Raw genomic sequence first — 19,842 nt, forward strand, 5'->3', positions numbered from 1 at the left:
CCACTGGAGTTGATGGGTAAATGTCTAGCTATTTCAGTGGGAGTGGTATTAGACCTATGATAAGCAGGTTATATTTTCTAATATACAGTATATAGTGGTCCCATAAAACGAGATTCAGAAACTAATTGACCTTCAGGTTGCTACATCTTGTAGAAAGCAAGAATTATGCACCAAATACCTACAGGTCTTCCTAACCTTGGAGGGACTGGATCGCATTTTTAAGGAGAATCAATGGGTCATGCAGTTTATGGTCACTTTTTTCACAAAACAATTGATGTAGATGTGAAGAAAAGAAACAAAACCTGTGGATTTAGTCAAGTGATTGTATTGCACATATTTCTTAAAATATATCTTAGACTGGTCAGGTAGCACAAATGCCTGTCCTGGATGTTTTGGGGAGTCCTGTAGCAAAAGTGAAATAAAATCTACCATGTGTTTGCTTCCTTTCTTTTTTTCTTTTTTTTTTCAGAGATACTTCTCCTTTTTATAGTTTTAAAAGATGAAGCTTTAAGTGCCATTAGCTTGTCATGTAATTCTTGTTTCATCAGCTGGAATTGAGCATGAGTATAATCATTTCAGAATGGAGAAATAGCAGCTTTTGGGCATGAGTTCTGTGACATTACAAATGTCAGCTGCTCCAGTATTCATTGTTTAATGCTCACTCCTATAGGATTGTTACAATTTCTTTCACTGGTACTAGGAATCCAATGTTTTAATAAAGGGTGTTGTAACTTGAAGACAATCAAATGGATTTTAGCGAATAACTTTGATGATTCCCACTAATATTGCTGTAATTAGCTATCAATAACAAGAAGTTGAGAAAGGGCTACAGAAGTACATACAAATAAGTTTAGAAATGCTTGGTGTGTAGAATGAAACCGGAGTCAAAGCCTAGAATAAAGTTGTATGTGAAAGTGAACCATCTCGAGAGCGTAGCGGAGGAGCCAGTCTGTAGAATAGCGGAGGCATTGCAAGTAGACAGGCACAGGATGGTGCCAGAGGTCTCAGGACTATACGTCCAAGCGGTCATTAATGATACAGAATGCTGTAACAACCTAATGAAGCTGCCCGTAGCTGATAGCATAGTTGGAAATATTTAGGACAACAACAACAGCAATTAATTGTACAGGTGTAACCGCTCCAGAATTGGTTATGTGAAATTAATGACCCTGATATCCCACAATGTTAGGTATTTAATTATCATTAAAGGGAAATACCTTTAATGTCTGTGTTTGGTTTAACATTCCACCCTTGAGGTTTGACTTAATTTTAAATGCAGCACAGGGTCTCATAAAAATCATAAATAATAAAAAAAGAAAGTATTTGGTAATGCTTTTGTATATTACCGATGCAAATTTAGGCAAAGAAGGGTTATAGGGCTGAACTGAATGGTGTCCTTTTACAAGTAAAATTACAAGTTTGGTTTGGGTTTTTTTCAAGGTGAGAAGTGGAATCACTTGCCAAATAAAGTACTATGAAGACTATTTGCAGCTAATTTCTAAATTTTATTACTCAAAGCTATTCCATACACACTGTCAATATATCATGAGACTGAAGCTGCATAACTTGGAGCGCACTATGTTTTTAGGAATGTCTCACTCCTGTGCAATCTAGCACAAAGGAAAAAAAGTGTGCTCTTCAGAGGTATTATTAATTAATATTATTAATTCATACCATCCAGCATGGAAGAAGTTCATATGATCAAGAAAAACAACACTCCTGTAAAATTCATGATGTTATCTAAATAAAGCGTTACTTCTTGACTCTTCAAGCATATTACTGCATACATTGTTTATTCTCAAATAATTTTTTTTTGCTCTGAATATAAATTTTTTTTTTGTATAGGGTCTTAAAACATTCTGCAATCACCCTTGTCTGTTTTTTCAGCATCACACGGTATGTTGTTTTCTCTGGGTGTTTGATGGTCTGCTAGGCACAGTGCTGACAAATTAGAGAGGGATTGATTTTGACCTTTTACAGCTTTGAATCTACGGATGTTTATGCACATGCTTGGCTTTCTGAGTGACTGGTCCCACTGATGTCAGTGTGCCCACTTTTGTTAAACTTAGAAATTTTTGCAGGGTCAGGATTTAATTCTGCAGAAATCCAAATGCAAACAGAAGAGGAGATGATTCAGCAGGTTTCTCTCATTGGTATTAACAAAGATTCAAAAGCAAATAAACTAGATCTACAAGTACTTGGCAGATTCCAAGGAAATTCAGTCTTAATTTGAAAAAGAGGACTTAAAAGCAAAACCGTCCTCTTATTTTTAATGAAGTTTTCTCTTACAGACAAACCTTTTCTTTGTATGCACAGGTGGAATGTCTGTACTTCTGAAGTACAGGTAAATTAATATGAAAATTAATTATTAATCATTTACCAAACAGCACATCTGATAATTTAAAAGCTAGGCTAATATTACACTTACATTCATTGCAAAGGATATTAGTGTTTAGAAGGAAATATGAATTGTAATTTTATTTCATTTAGTTTTAAATAATTTGCAAACTTCTGGAACTTAAAACAAGGTTGTATAACTCACTCAATTACATCCTACAGAGCTGACCATTGAATTTAACCACATTCTCTATAATTTGTGATTTAAAACTCTTATCATTGTAATTACTTCAAATAATTTGTTTACCTTTTGCTTATGTTTAAGTAAATCAATTTTCCTATAGAGTTTCAAGCTACGACAAAACAAGGAATGAACTAGTTAGATTTTAAAATATGCACAGAAGCTGTGGGGATAAAGTGAAATCCCAAACTACTAAGGTCATTCCTGTAAATTTCATCTTAAATAAAGGTCAAGCTACCAGCTCATGTTGAAGACAAAATGTTTTTACTACTCCCACTTGTGAAGTTCGATGTGGAATTGTGATATGGAACATTATCATCAACTTCCAGAGTCTGTGGGGAAATAAACTCTAATTCAAGTGACCATGGATAAAGCTACGCTTCAGGCAATAAGATGGCACCTATTTTCTTATCCTGAACATCAGCATATCAACTGGACTTGAACAAAAGAGAGTTTTACAGCCTGCTTGGCACAGATGTTGGACATTAATCAATGTGACAATGCAAACACTTTAGCTGGATGCTTTGCAAATGTAATTCTAGCCAGTTTGCTCATATTAGTTCAATTTGTACAGAACGTGATTTTTTTGGTACTTGCTTTGCATAAAAAATAAGAAACAACAAAGTCTTCCTTTTCATGAATATCTCATATGCAAAGGATGAGCTATGACATTTGATCTTTCCTGCAGGTAAGAATACTTTTTTTTTTTTTTTTGTCATTTTCAGACACTGTTTTTCAATGTGCTGATACTTTCTGGTATCAAATTAATATCACAGCAGTGTGATGTATGGAGTATGGGGAGATCAAGGTGAATGTGGCCATTCTCATTAAAGGACACTGTTTGCTCTGAGGAAAAAAAAAAAAAAAAGATACATTTCTAGTGGTGAATGATGTACATGTTTCTGCAATACCTTGTAGCTACAGTCCATTAGAAATTATTTCCATCACCATACAGTATGGTCTGTACTGGTTCTTATTTCTTGAGTTTACCAGGGTAAGAATGAGACCAGCTGACTGGGCAGCATGACCCTGGTTGACAACATTGCCTGACCTGTGTCAGTAGCTATCCAAATCAAACCTGCAGGTATCCAAATAGGAGAAATATTTTTCACGTTTGTGGCTTGTTGCTACAACACAACATCTAAAAATAAAGATATTCTATCAGTATCACAGCATGAAACCCTGTATTTTCCAAGAGTTTGTAAGAGCCAAAGGGGGGTTTGTTTACTTGTTTGGTTTTGCTTTTTTTTGGTTTTCCTTCCATTGGTTCTGTAGGTTGGCAGGATTAGAGTAAGCTCATTATTTTATTTTCGTAGGGCTAGTGACAAATAGCAAGGAAACGATTCTTTTATAATGTTTATATACTTAGATTAAACAAATGCTATGAAAAATAGATATTCTAGTTGAATGTAGATTTCTTATATTCACTGACTGCTGTGAGGTTCTCAGCACATGTACTTTTATGGACAGGATATTTTTTAGTTTCAGGTAAAACCACCTTATTGGGACACCCATAATACAGCCATGGTAATGTGAAGTGTAATGCAAGTGCAGGGCCAAAGTTTCCTCTTCACTTTTCCGGCCCATGCTGGAATGCAAAATCCCATGACCAAGCTAATAATGGTGCTTAAACTGGGTAGATAAAGCTTAATATGTCTTTGAGCAATGAATTCACACTGCTAACTGTTATGCAGGTGTACACAGACTGAGGAAGAAAGTGGTGTGTTTGTTGTGGGTTTTTTTATTGTGATTTTGTTTCAAAGTGAGCACCTGTCATTACAGGGTAAGGCAAAAAAGTCAGTACAAATTCTCACAGTTGCTCTTCAATTTGACATTAGAAATGTGTTGTTGAATCAGGCTCTTATACATGAGAAGGGAATTTTCCATTATTATTTTTTCTAACTGATAGAAGGTAGATTATTCTGTATATAAATTATACTTTGTATCTATTATATTGATTTTGTTTTGGAAAATGTAGTCTAATTAATTATATTCAAAACAATGTACATGTAGGTCTTTTTCATTGGATCCATATGAAACACCTACCTGAAAACAGAAAATGCTACATATATAATACATGTGCAATTACCACGCATGGGCTTCTTCAGTAATCAGTTTTTTGGGGAAGAGTGTTTCAGAAAAGGTGTCTGGTTTAACAGCTATGAATTGCCCCTTTGAAATGAGTTATTTTTTTCACCCTTGTTTAAAGCTGAAGCTTCGGGGAAAATACGACATATGTAATATATGTATAATTTTGATAAACTGTCTAGGTTTAAAATAACAGAATAACTGATATGCTCCTCCTATAGTACTGCTTATTCCAGACCCATTATTTTACTTGTCATTATTGCAAGCTTCTTCTTCTCCCATTCTGAAGTTGATAAGCCACTTGGAGCTTTTGACTCTGCTCCAAATCTTCATGCCTTTTCAATAATAGCAAAGACTACTGCCTTCATGCTTGTGGCTGTAATTCAAAATTGTATGTTTTCGGTAGTTTTACATTATTAGCATACTCTGCGTGGGTAGGCAGGACTGTAAATATGTGACATAGAATGTATATTACTATAATTTCTGAGTAAACAGTAACAAAATGTATATTTATTTTAATAGAGGAAATGTGTATTTGTTTATTTAGCAGTCGTTCATCAAACGGTGCCAAGAAAGTGATCCGAAGTAGAAGTATTTTACTGTCTTCTGAACTAATGGTCCAAGTCTTATCACCTGGCAACACCGGCTCAGCTGTGATTCATGATATATAGATAAAATATAAGGCTACAGGCAGTAATCATAAAGACTAACTGGCCCCATGAGGCTAATCTCCCTTGGCTTCCTCGGTAATCCACGGACAAGGAGAGGTCCTTGGAAGAGTGATTCAGAGGAGGTGTCTAAATCAACCACTATGAATTGTCCTCTGGAAGACATATCTTTCCCCCTTGCTTAAAGAAGAAATCCAGGGAAATTAGCCTTAAGAGGCCAGCGTTTGCTTCTGTGAGTTCTCCTCAGAGATGAGGGTCTGGAGGATTCCAGTACGCAAAAGCAGCACTCAAAGCAGAGACCCTATATGAACAAAACTGCCATCCATTTAAAACTCCGCATTCTTAAAGGGATCCTTTTGAAGAGGTCAGGATGTTAAATGTCCCATTTGCTCTGCCCTGGCAGCATAACTGTGCAGTGAGCAACTGAACCCTCAGACAAACAGAAAATAACTCATCTTCATGGTAATTCAAAAAGAAAGGTTGGTTTGGATAGCTCTCAGAGCAAAAAAAGGTTTGTCACTGAATAACATTGTCGAACGTGCTTCAAAGGAAACTGGTGAAATTTCTTGACTGAGCCACAGAACATGAGGTTTTGATCCAATAAAACACCTAAAAACATGCCTGACTGATATGTTAACATCTGTGGTACTATTTGTGCTTAGAAGCCAGAACACATTAAATACTCGAAATGTCAGCTCAGGACTTTAAATCAACCAAAGGTAAAAAATCATCTCAGGGATTGTCTAACCTGTTCACATTGGATAACACTGGCAAACCGATTCAAAGTTCAGTCTCACTACTACATACACTGACTTTTTTCCTGAATAATAAAATACAATACATCGTTGTTTATTTGTTGTGGAATAGTTCAACATTTTAGTTATTTTTTGCCAAACACATCAACCGATTGTTTTTCTTTTTTTTTTTTTTTTTTTCTCCTCTTGCAGCATTCACTTTTTATTGATGATTTTAACAAGGTAAACCGATGCTTTTTATTTTTTTTCTCTCTCTCAGGAATATCTCAGCTGCCATAACACTCAGGACTCTGTCCCACTGCACGTATTAAGGATTTCAAACATCTCTGTTGTGCCTGCGGTTCCTGTGCCATGGCAGTGCAATACAGTCAGAACACCAGAGTCAAATGCAGTGATTTTGAACTCTTGCCTGCTGTTGAACATCGTATGGACTGGAAACCACTGTAGCCACAGAGCCAACTGTCCTTTCCCAGGCAGAGGGAGACAAATGGGGTACGCAGAGAGCAGATGCCCACAGATCTACAGAGATGTAGCACTTGTTTCACATTAATCTCCAAGCACCAGAGGTTAAGAGGTTAGGCTTTCTGGCCTTTTCTCTATGTCACTTGGTATAAGTATGCAGCCAATTTCAGTTCACATAGTTTTGGTATTATCATTCCCTCCTCCTCCACATTCATACGCATTAACTCTTTTTCTTCTCCTTTTTTTCTGCTACATTTACATAAGGTAATACAGCTGGCATGTTAATTTGTTAAAAGAATCAGGAAGCTTCTGCATTACTAAGGGACAAAGAGGATGAGCAAAGGAGAGTAGTAATTCTGGCTTTCATTGGACTATTTTGTAGGTTTATATTGGACATAGTGACATTGTAGAGTATATTTGCCTAATCATAGTTGTGCTAAGAATATTCACAAAATGTCATTTAATAGGTAACATACTATTAGAAGTCAATGCACTTCACAGCTTTGAAACATTAATTATATATAATGCAATACAAATTAGGATCTACATTGCTGAGGTCTCCAATAAAAGAAAATGAAAACAAAGATCAACTATGACAAGCTCGTAAAATTATTCATCAAGAAATAGGATTTTATACAAAGTAAAAGATAAAAGAAGTCCACCTTCCATCCATGAAAGATGCATTCTCAATAAGGTAAAATTATTATCTCATTTCACCCATTAACAACTATGTAACAATAAAAAGAGTGAACATGGACACAATCAGAACATAAAAACACTTTTGTAATTATTTTCCATGTTTACTTCCAGAAAAAATGGAAATTGTTGCCACTTGTAACTTCCCCATTGTTGTTACTGCTTTTGAGTAGCCTCCCGGTACACTGACTGGCTAGAGGGTATTAAAAATGCTACTTGGTTAGAGTTGCAGTGGTAGATTCCAGTGCTTAAAATTTAGTAGGGCAGAGTCATCCATGTGATCACTCTGGGGGTCAGATACTGCCTGAGACAACCTCAAAGGCTCAGGAATAATAGGTAGGTCATTTATTTAAAATACCTAAGTATTAACCTTAGAAAAACATGCGTCTGCCTGTTTCATCTAGTTCTGTTTTCTTTCTTTGATTTGTATCTGAGGAATTTTTTTACTGAAATATATAACTTGTGCCAGTAACAAAATTACTTACTAGAATTGAATTTATTTTTCACCCTTCTCCCCAGGTTAAGATACTGATATAATTAAAAAAGCACCGAAGCTTGATTCCACCAAAATTTCACTCAGGAAAAAAAATCAGTCATACTGTGTTCAGCAGTATGAACACTAGGATACAGTTCCTCATGTGTGTAGGAATTTTCAAGGCTGAGCTCTAAGTCCAGGCTTATACCAGAAAAATTTGCTTGCACATATATGATTTTACAATTAAGTTATGAGCCCTTGTCCTTTACAAAGACAGAAGTTATAATGTCAAAGGTGGTGTTTTGCTAATATATCTTATACAAGTTGCATGAAATGAAAAGTTTTTTTTGTTGTTTGTTATTTTGCCTGTGTTTCTAATGACCACACACATAGTAAATATTTGTTTAGGGAGTTTTGCCATCATACAATTGTAATTTTAAAAGGTCTTGATCTATTGTAGGTCTTTCAGGTACTTATGCCAGTAACTTCCATTGGAATTCCAAACAATAAAAGAATAAATCATCCACTGGATCACAGCATGAAGAAAAGGACCTTTTTGTTGTATTCAGTCTTTCAGAAAACTTCCATTCATCTGAAGTTAAATAAACAAGTGATACCTCTCCCAATTTATAGCAGAGAGATTATTAATTTGTGTGCATATAAAAAGATAAACCTATAAAATTTAGTACAGACAAGTATATCTTAATAATTTCCATATATTTATTTAGATACAAACCAGATTTTCAAGTGTTAGATCACCTACTGGCAATCATGACCTTGATGGTACTTCAACTAATGGCTTGGGAACTACGAGAACAAATGTATAGAGCGACCCAGATGATTATTCTCAGAAGAGAGATGCTCAATATTTACTACAAATGCCAGAAGAGTTGGCTGTAGGATCACTAACAGCAATATTAATATTAAATGTGTGTACAAACAGGTTGGCTGATAACTTCCAGGTCATACAGTGGCATTCTCTGATGGCTTATTGCCAATTCCACAGTGTGCCATAGTGACAAGCAGATGCATTAAAAGTGCGAAAGAGGAGGTAGAGGGCTGGGATCACACCATGATGGAGAAGCACCTCTGTCCTCTTCCAGAAGGGCACATGGTTGTGGATGTTGATGGTTGGAAAGGAGATGAACTGCATCCGCCGTGTCCATTTGAAGTGCCAGAGAGAAGCTGTGGAGATACACAGAACATATATAAATTGCAGTCTTTACAGTTGGAAAATGGGAAATGATAGTTATTTATTTGGGAAATCTCCATTTTTAACATCAAGATTCTTTTTTAAGTCTTTGTACTTTTTTGGGGTTTGGGGTTTTTTTTCATTTCTAAATCAATGGAACAGAAAGAGCTTGCTTGTTCCCTTATGAAGTTTAAAAATACCCTGAATTACACATTTACTCCCAAAACAAATCGAAATTACCATGAGTATATCAGAAGGTTTTTTGCTTTCATTTGATTGCCCTTTAGATGCTGTGTTATTCCAGATCTTTTTTTGATTCAATAGAATTGCTTCACTAGTTTTGTTTTGTTTCCATATTTTCCTAGAAGGCATTCTAGATGGAAGGGTTGAGAGGCATCTTAACACTTTATTTAAAAGGCTATATTTCAAGTGATCAATTACTACATGGATTTGATGTAATATATAAATTCTGCCCTTTAAATAAGGCTGCTAATACCCATTCTCCCCCTCAAACATTACATTCATCCTCTAATCAAAGCATATCTCAGACTGTAAGCCTTTGTGTCCAAGCTAGCTGATAAATCTATAAACATCAGTAAAAGACTATATAGGATTTTTAAAGTATTTTCTGATACTAGTGTTTGAACCAAACTTTGAACCAAAGTTGACTGTGGAACAAAGAGTTTGGGTTCGGTAATTTTGCGGCTTGTAAGTTATTGTCGAAATATGAATAAAGATGCATAAGCAGCAGCATATTGAAAAATAAGCATTCATTCTTTCTGGGAAATTTGCAATTAGATTCATATCATCATGCAGGTACATATCTCCCCTTTCCATTCTTTTTCTCTCTACGCTTACTGTTTGATAATTACAATTACAGGTTTAACTGGTACTTTTCTGGATGCCTTACTCTCACTGAATCACTGAATTTACCTAAAGAGGGCTACAGCATAGCATCAAATATCTCAGTGGATGCTGGTTTAAACTCCCCCCTCCCCCTTCTTGGCTCTCAAGCTCAACTTTTAAAAGCTGTATGTGTATTAGAGTACTTAAAGACCTGCAGCCTGAGTCTAGGAGGTACGACGTGTACTATTCAGATCATACAATTTGGGGTGGATTATACAATTTGGGGTGGGGGTGGAACTACCATTAGGCCGTCATTTTCTCTAACATGAAGGCTCAGACATATCAATCTTCCAGTCTAGGCATTCATCCATCTTTAAAATGACAACATAACATTTTTTTTTCTACCAAAATGAATAGTAGTAGTATCTCATTGGAGCCCAGCGGCACTTTCACTTAAGCATGAATTAAAAAGTGTAACAAAAACAGTGAAAAAATACTTCCCTTTCTATTTTCTCTGTGTTCTGACTTTTCTGGTCTTGCTGCAAGAGATGGTAAATGAGACTCAAAAGGGAAATCTCTATACATTAAAAGGAGATGTTTTGCTTCTTAGTAAATTTTTAAGGCAGTCACAGGCAAATCCGGTGTGGTCATTCAGGCAAAAATAAATCAGAAAATGGATAATTAATTCCTTATCACTTATTTGCTTATAAATACAAGCAAATCCTTACAAATGTTTTGCATTTCTCACATGAAAAACCAACCACTTCACAAATGAACAGTGCCAATGCAGGGGAGGGAATCAACAGACTGCATCATATTCTATATCTCTTAAATGCCATTTAGAAATTTATATTTTTAGAAGTGGAAAGTTTATTTAAAAAGTAGTGCTGAGTCACTGTTAGCTGTGATATACTGTACCTTCCTCCCTGTATGGAGACCTTCTCTTGTGCAGCCGTAAAAGAAGCCTTAAAAAAATTTCATAAGGCGTTAACTTCATTGAACTCAACTGCTCAACTCTAAATATTGGTATTCTAAAACAAACTTGGGATGTTTTTCAAATATTTTTGTGCTTAATTGCCACAAATCTGAAAAGACCAAACTAATAGACAGTGGCTACATGTCTTCTGAATTTTCTCCTTCTAAACCTGCCCAAGGCCATTGCATAAGAGCCGGAGCAGCACGTGTAAACACTGCACGCTGGCGTGACACCGGCTCCCAGCAGAAGGGATAGCTCTTCTAGATATGCTTAGCCACAAAGCTTTTCTAAAGGAGACATTTCTGAATAGCACGGGTTTCCTCCATGAAATTAGTTTTCAGGCCTTTTAACATCACTGATAGAATCTCATTCATGAACTGAAGTAAAAGAGTATTATTTTGCTGCAGCAAAATGTTTCAAAACAACCAATGAATATATATATGGGGAAGAAACCAGAGTGAAATGCAACAAAAGCTCCAAGGATTTATATGTAGAATAGCAAAAAAAAAAAAGCTGTGGATATAGATCTAACACTATAATATGTAACTACAATAATAATTCAAAATAAACAATTACCTTCTCATCATTCTGTAGAGACCAGATATTTAAGGAGCAAGCTACCATTATACTTACTTAAAGGCTTTTGTAATGTGATTAAGTTCTTTTGGGTATGAGGGAAGTTTGAAGAGTTTAAAACCTCACTGAGCCCTCTTTGACAAATGTGTGCTGGCAAATGACAATGAATCAAAACCAGCTACAGGTCCAGAGTTAAAATGTTCATGGAGAGACAAAGACTTATTCAACAAACTGATGCTATTAATCCATACTGCTTGCTTCGGAAGAGGAGTTTTCAGTGAAAGGCTCCTTATTATCTCAGAATAACAAGTCTGCTGTATGCATATCTTTTTCCCACTCTCTGTGCCGTCTTTTTAGAAAATTAAAAAAGAACTCCGCTTTGTTCTGAGGTGGAATGAAAAGAAACTTCAAAATTAGTCAAGAAATAACAGGTTTGTTTTCCAGATAGCCTTAGGTCTTAGGAATCGATACATTGTAAGCTATATTGCGTGTCTTAAAGTCAAGAGGAAAGTATATAGGCTAGAGAAGGAACTGGAAAACTTGTGCCAGAGTCTCCTCTGTTTTTATTACTGCTTAATTAAATTCCCTTAAAATTAAACTGTTTCTTAAATACGTCAGCACAAGTGAAAAGAGAATCAGGACCTCCTGTTCCAGAGGTTGGAGAATCTATAATTACTCCATAAAACTTTTTATATTTTCCAGTGTCTGGAATGTGTTGGATGTCTTTTGGCAAATTTTTAATTTAATGAGTCTTTCACCTATTCATAGCAGAAAATTATGGAAAGCAGAAATGATAGCTGTCCAGGCATCAGGACATTGACAACCCCTTCAAATTATTTTATTTAATGAAACAGTGTTGATAGAACAACTTACACTACCTTCCTTAGGTAACATTTGTCCATCAAGCAGAGAGCAAAACACATCAGTGGGTCACCAAACCTGACAGGCAGTATTAATTAAAATACCGAAAAGCATTTTAGTGGTATTACTTAAAAAGGTCTAAGCCTACAGGTAGATAGCAAGACATCACGAGGCTTTGGCAGTAGAAAATATATCAAAGGTAGTTATACATGGATAGAATTTTTTTATTTTTTCCTGTTAATGGGTGGCAAAGTCTCTAGTGCAAAGTTAAATATGTGGTTGCCATTTGATCATGGGGACGATCGACAAATCCTGAAATGAGTCCAGCAGCAATGACTCTGGGCTTTGGAACAATATAGCCCCATTGATGTGCCTCCACTAATAGACCCTTCTCTAAACACAGTGTTGCACGAATGTGGCTGAAGTATCTCAAATCTGAGTGGGCACCAAAGTGATTAAGTTTTGTGAGGTGCTCAGATAAAACGGTGATGGATCACAGAAGTATCTAAAGTAAATGGGCTTTATGACAGATAAATTTTCTGTCATTAGATCCTTTAGCTTCTGTCTCAACAAGATTCTTGAGCATCCATTCTTTGCATATCTGGATAGTCAAGTGTAGTCAACATGATTTTTTCCACAGTTAGACTTAGATATTCTTAAATTTCTTTCAGATCATTGGTCTCTCATGTCTACAACAGTGAGAAGAAGGCATTCCTTCCTCAAAGAAAAAAATATTAGAAGGTATTCATTCAGTAGTATAAAGCACTTAAAAATTATTCCCTGTATCTGTAAGCAGAAAAAAAAAGATTGCATATTCTGCACCTTACTAATGCAATTGTGACTTTGTGCAAGTAACTGCAGGTTTTGGGGGTTTTGCTTTTAATATATAACTAAAAATGTAGATGAACACATATCGCAACATATAATTTGTATCTTCAAATAAATTACTTGCAAGTGTCTTGCGATACAGATCAAAACCATACATTTAACATAATATTCCTTTGTATTTAAAGCTGTTATGAAACTTGGTCATTATTTCTTCATCTGTAGCCTAATAGTTCCTAATGTTCTCAAAGTCACATACTAGCATCTGTTAATTGAAACTTAAATTACCCCTGTGGGTTGGATAAAGAATACCTAAGTTTCACTTCACTTGCAGTTGAAGCGTAGCCAAATGTAGGTTAAATGTGGCAGATTTCTTCTGCTCAGCTGAATCAGAGGACAAATTATCAAGAATGTATTTGGGGTTATTCTGAACGAGAACGTTCTTAGAACAGATGAGTAATACGCTCTGTCTCAGGCAAAACACCGAGGAACGCCAAGCTTCTCTTTGTGCTTATTTCCAAATAAATTAGCTGCAGGGGAACCGTCACCACTAGCGCAATGCTGAGGTGTTATATAGGTCAGTACCGATTCTGATCACAACACAGGTACGTATAATTTTTGTGTATCAACACCACTTCCCAGAGTAATACCCAAAGTGCCATTGCTCTGTTTAGCCACTGAACCAGTCTGGGAGCTTGTTTTGAAAGGTATAACAAGATAACAGAAGAGATTACTAACCTCTGAGATTTTGCACTTGTAGGCTGAAATAACAAAGACACTGTTATTTCAGCTCTGGAAAGGAAAGTACTTTAACACATTCTTAGTTTTAAATCAACAGTGCTTAACCCCAAATTAAACAGTTGGCTTTGTATGAGCTAGGGCTGCAAGGCGCAGTGCCCTTTTTTGTAAATATGGAGATACACACTGTGCAATAGAAATTATGTGTGATTTTTAATTTCCTACTGCATACTCCATACCCTTGCATAACTCATAATTTCTAAGCCTTTCTGGAAACTTTCTTAGTGTTTGATGTATATGCATTTGAACAGCATTTAGCTCTGAATTGCTTTGGTTTGTATTGAGATTATGTGTGTGTGTGTGTTTGTGTATTTCTATTTCTATTTCTAAAACTACACTTGTGGTTTAAATGGTCTCATAATGAAAGGGAAGGACAGCAGATATGAATTCTTATTTTTACCACTAAGATCTGATATAGGTTATACACAACCAATTTAAAGCATCAGGTTAGAACTATTTCTGGAACTTAGTGTCCCTCAAGTGGAAATTATTATCCTGGTTAAGATGTGCTCATTGGCATTGCGAATCCAACACATTCGGCAGTTTATCGTCTTAGCTTCATGAGAGTTAGAGCTAAACTATATGGCTTGTGATGGATGAGGAATGTGCTCAAAGAAAATTATCTCTTCTGAGATGAGGGGACCAGTAACTTCTTAAACTACAAAACCTCAGTCACTTGTGTCTGGCGGATCACACCCTATTTCTGCGTCCCTATACGTAGCATGGAGCTGTTTGTCTAGTTCAAAGGATTGCCAGGAGAATTAATTACTTAGTATCTGAATACCTGAAGATGGAGAGAGCTGCACATCATGTTGTAAATCATGCTTATTGCAATACATTGACTAGAATTGTTAATTATCATCCTTGGCTTGGACAAGATATTTTTCACCTCTTAATCTGGGAAGTCTCATTTGCAGGCTGGACAGGGCTTTTATCATGATCTCAGCTGCTTTGCTAACTGAAGCAGCACGTAGAATGGGACCAGCTTTTCTCAGCGTAAACAAAATGCTATATCTTTGCGTATTATCTCAGCCTTTTGCTTCCTGTCTAATAGTCTTAGCATTTAGGATCCGACTCCGTAGGTCAGTGCGTACCAGGGGCAGGCGGATTTCCCTTCCCAGGCTGCTAAACAGGGGATGGGGCCAGACTCACGAGCTGGCCGGCAGCTGTTAATAGAATTAGCAGAGGATGGAATAGCACTTTGTTGTAACTGCTTGCAGGAATGTCAGGTTTATTCATAGCATCAGCTTTTGCTCCCCTGCTGTTTTGCTTGTGCCTTCCTTAAATAAAGCGTAGGGCTACTTAGAGGGTTCACACTGGCTCAGCTAACTTTGGAAGATGTGGCAAGATTTCCTTCAGTTAGCATTTCCTTCTAATGCCTTAGCTAGCTCTTCCTTTGCAAAAAAAGCAGTTTAAAATCTCACCCACACGCACTTTTGGAGGGTTATTTAGTCCTGGCAGGAGAACAGTCACCACAGTTCATTTAGAAATTCTACTGTACACCATTGATGGGATCCTTTTAGTCCTTTTCATGGTCTTTGAACATTCAGGTTCTGAGAGAAAGTCAATCTAGGATACTGAATGTCAGCTTTTAGAACTAACACACTGTCCAGCATGAAATGCATATGAACAAGACAAAGGCACCAGCATACTTTTTTACAGGGTGCAGATTAAGATGCTGAGGGGCTATTTCTTTCAGGATATCTGAGGAAATTAAAGATTCTTCCTTTTCAGGAAGAGATTTGTATTTTGTTGGAGTGAAACTGTGTTAACTGCATAGGCAATATTTTAAAGATTTCTTATTTTCAGTTGTTATTGATTGAGTTACCAGAATTGGTAGGAGAAAGGGATCTATTTTTTATTATTTATTATTACTTTCTGCTTCTATACAGCCACTATCTATGGGTTTGAAACAGAACGTGTGTTGCTAAGAAGCCATTAAATCTCGTAATAGCAGAAATCATTAATGTGTCGGCTTCTTTTCTATTGTCATTCTAACATGATTTTTACCACCAAATTCAATCCTGACATACCTGCAGTAATCTTTTTCATTGGAAGTATTTCAGATTTTTTTTGCATTAATTTAATATGTTAATTGACTCTGCATAGTAACAAATAAAAATGTCTGAAAGCTGACATGATTGGGTTTTTTCAGGTATAGTTATCATTTAACAGTATTTAAAGGTGATTGAGAACGTGGAGGCATTCAGTAGGGGCTCACATTTAGGGGGGAATTTAGACATTGATCAGAATCAGAAACACACTCTAAACATTCTGATCAAGTATGTGTCAGCTAAAGGGTGAATGAAACTCACAATATTTCTTCTTAAAAGTGATGTGATATAGAGTTAAGATGGATTACAGGCATTTTTTATTATGGAAAAAGCAATTTTCAGAGCAAAAATCAAACTCATTCAAGGTAATGCAGTTCATTTCTATGTAAATAATATGAAAGAAGCTTTATATTAATGGATGCCGATATGCAATTCTTTGTTTTGGAAACTAATTAGAAAGGATTTTACATTATGAGACACATTTTCAAAGCACTCTTAGAAATGCTATGTCACCTCCTCCATATAATTTCTATCTCATTTTTCTTTTTTGCTCATGTTCCTTGCATTTTCTGTTCTTTTGGTCACTTTCCTCTCTCTGTTCTTATATGACCTTGCTTTTCTCAAGAATATTTTTCTCCTTTCCTTTTTTTTCACCTCATTATTACTTATCCTTTATATTGCAGCAGTTCCTAGAACAGGGATTCTCAAACACAAAGAGTCATGATCCCACTTAGGATAATGAGTATAACCATGTAAACAGAAGTGTGGTTGCAAGTCTGGAAATGACCCCAGAAATAAGAATGGAAATGGGGATTGTAAGCCCTGAAGTGGAGCCAGAAGCAAAGAAGTTTTCAGAACATTAGCCAAAGGGTAAAATAATATGTATCCAACCCTATTCTGCAAAGTGCTGCAGACTCTACAGGGGAATAATTATAAGAATGAGAGAGAACTGAGAGATGGCACAAACAAGCGGGAAAAAATTGGAGAGCAAAAATAAAAAAATGTGAGAGATTCTTGGCCAGTCAAGTAAATCCCAGTTTTTTTCTACCTCGACTTTCTTCTTGAACTCTTGCTCCCTCTCAAAATTATCACTAAACACTTCAAGATTTCAAATGCTCTTCTCTCTCTGCCCTCCCAGGTTGCACCTTTTCTCCATATCATTGTGAAGAAAACCAAGGTTGGATGGTGTGGGAGGGAGCTTGCCTTTCAAACAGCCCAGTATCTTCTGCCGATACACTGACAGCTATTAAACTGCCTACCCACTTCTCTACTAAGCCATGTCTTCATAGGGCAATACAGGCCATCTGGGGTCAGGCACCACACTGCCCCGCAGTAACACAACTCGCTTCAAAGAAAGAGAAAAAGGATGCTGACAGCTGACACTGCAGCTCTTTTATGGGAAAAGGCAAGATAAGGGACCTTGGAGTTCTATAAGAAATGGCAGAAACTTTGGATCCACCACTGAGTTAAACGTAAGAGGTTAGATAATTTTGCCAGAGTATTTGACGGGTTTTTTTCCTAACAGGCATGCCATAGAACATTTCTGATTGCAATCTCCGTTTCTGTCAGAGCTAGAATTTGCAGCACCACCTGGACACAACACTGAAGAGATTGTTTACATTTCAGTGACTATTTCGAGATAAAGTGTTGCTAATCAGTTCTTTAAGGGAATATCAGAAGACACAGGAGGCAAGGTTTGGAGTTTTGATCATAAATTCTTTATCCGTTTTGCATTTGTAATGAGCATCTTAAGGAATATCAGAGAATTATATCAAAATAAAAGATTTCCAGCAGAGTAGCGCGTGTATTTTTATTTTATGTATTATGTATGTGATTTCTCTATTTATCCGTGTTAAATTTTGATCAGGTTAATATTACTGGAATCAGTAAAACTGACACATCTAACAGCAAAATGAGATGAGAGACATAGAAGTGTTTTTCCTTGAAGAAAGCTCAGAGTGGTTTGCTCAGGATCTCAAAGCAGCGCTGTTGATTTTTCTCTCTTCAGTTTCACTTGCTTTCCTTCACATTATTTATTTATATAACTCAAGAAAATAAAAGGTTAATTTGGGAGAAATCGGTACAAGCTTTAAAATCAATACACTGAGATGAAAAACTTAGCAGCAAGCATGTTGGGTAGTTTACTTCCATTTGGTGTGGCTGTCTGGAATGAAATGAATTATTTCCCATTAAATGCGACAGCTTTGGGGATAGAAATACACTGAGTCTAAGTGGCTTACTGAAGTGTATGTCACTGTGGAAAAATTAATAGACCACCACACAAATTAGGTGGGGAAAAAAAAGAGAAGTTTTATAGACTGCAGCTATACTTTTCTTGCGGGGGGGGGGGGGGGGGGGGGTTGAGGAGCATCCCCATCCTCAGCCTATCCCTGCTCATCCGTCGATCTTTGAAGTGGACTGTGAACACTGGAAGGAAAAAAGACAGCAAAAACAGTGGGGGATGAGGGCAAGGACTACTTTATTGGGTCTACTAGGACTTCTTCACGCTCTGTTTTAGCAAACCCAGTTTGAGAGCATTTCAGCTCTCCAATCTGCTAACAAATACCTTGCAAGGCCACGAGAGATTCATTGCTGTATCCTCATATATGACGTATGGTTTCACCAACCGTAGTGGACGCACAGGGTGGCCTCTCACCTTTTGGAGCGATGACACTGTTGCACTACCATTTCTCTCCAAGAAAAGTTCATGAGCAAAATTCCCAGCAGAGGAAGAAGTTACATTAATCACACATTTACAAACAGAGAGCCACGGTGGTAGTGTCTCATCACAAACATGGTGTTTCCTTGTTCTATTTCCCTTTTGGTCTGGACATCTAGCACTGGAATTACTGTCTGACTCTCTAGTTCTGATTAGTGTGCAATCCATGCCTTATCAACAAGCCAGTTCTGAGCTCTGGACATACTACCACTCCCAATATGATGAGCAGTGCTGTGTTTATATGTGCTATTTTGTTTAAGAGTTATGTGCAGCTACCAAGTACAACTCCTAGACTTTGCTCGCTACTCCCTAGCCCTGTTTCTTTTTACCATCAACTGCCCGTGGCTGGGGTGGCTCACTGGGCCAGGCAGTCAGGAATTACTGGGTTGGGGTCAAACCATTGAAGCCATCAACAGGAGGAAGGTGGAAGCTCCACACCCCTGAGGATGGCTCCCATTAGCTGCAGGCACTGACCCTTCCCTCCTCACTGATGCCTGTCCAGCTGGTGAAAGCTTATTGAATATCATGCCAGAGTGTGGCATAGTAGCTTATTAGATCTGATTTATACTTACGTTAACCAACACATGATTGCTTTATACAGGAGTTCAGCCATCTCCAGGACAGCAGGGCTCCAGCACGCCCAACACTCCCTTGGGAAGACAAACGCCAGCACTCCCAACGTCCCCCCTCCTTCTTCTTCCCCCAGATTTTCTTGCTGAGCATGACATCCAGAAGCAGAACAGCCCTTGGCTCTGGGCAAGCACTGCTCAGCGGGAACCAAAACGTCCCTGGGTTATCAGCACTGTTTCCAGCACAAATCCAAACCACAGCCCCATACCAGCTACTATGGAAAAAATTAACTCTATCCCAGCCAAAGCCAACACAGCCTATAAACAGATAAGAAACCTGAGCTCAACTTGTGTCTGTGGATAAGAGTTCAAGTCTTTATGTTTCACATCTCCAAATGTCTTATTCTAAGGTGGCAGTACTATTAAGTCAATATTAAAAAAAATAATAATAAAAATCTCTTCTTTGTATACAATAAAGAAGAATGCATTGGAACTAGAGATGCTGTATATAAGCCTGTCTGCCTTGTCTAATGTTTTTTCAGAATGTTCATCTGAGGACTAATGGCTTCCAGTTCATCACGCATTTTTTAATATTTTATCAGTGCTTTTATAAGGTAAAATACATAAGCAACACTTAAAGCCAACACCAAAACATAAGCCGTATTTTGAAATTGGTTTGGATCACTTCCAAAGGAAGTGCAAAG

This window comes from Accipiter gentilis, chromosome W, assembly GCF_929443795.1.
Source record: "Accipiter gentilis chromosome W, bAccGen1.1, whole genome shotgun sequence".
Classification (NCBI taxonomy): Eukaryota; Metazoa; Chordata; class Aves; order Accipitriformes; family Accipitridae; genus Astur; species Astur gentilis.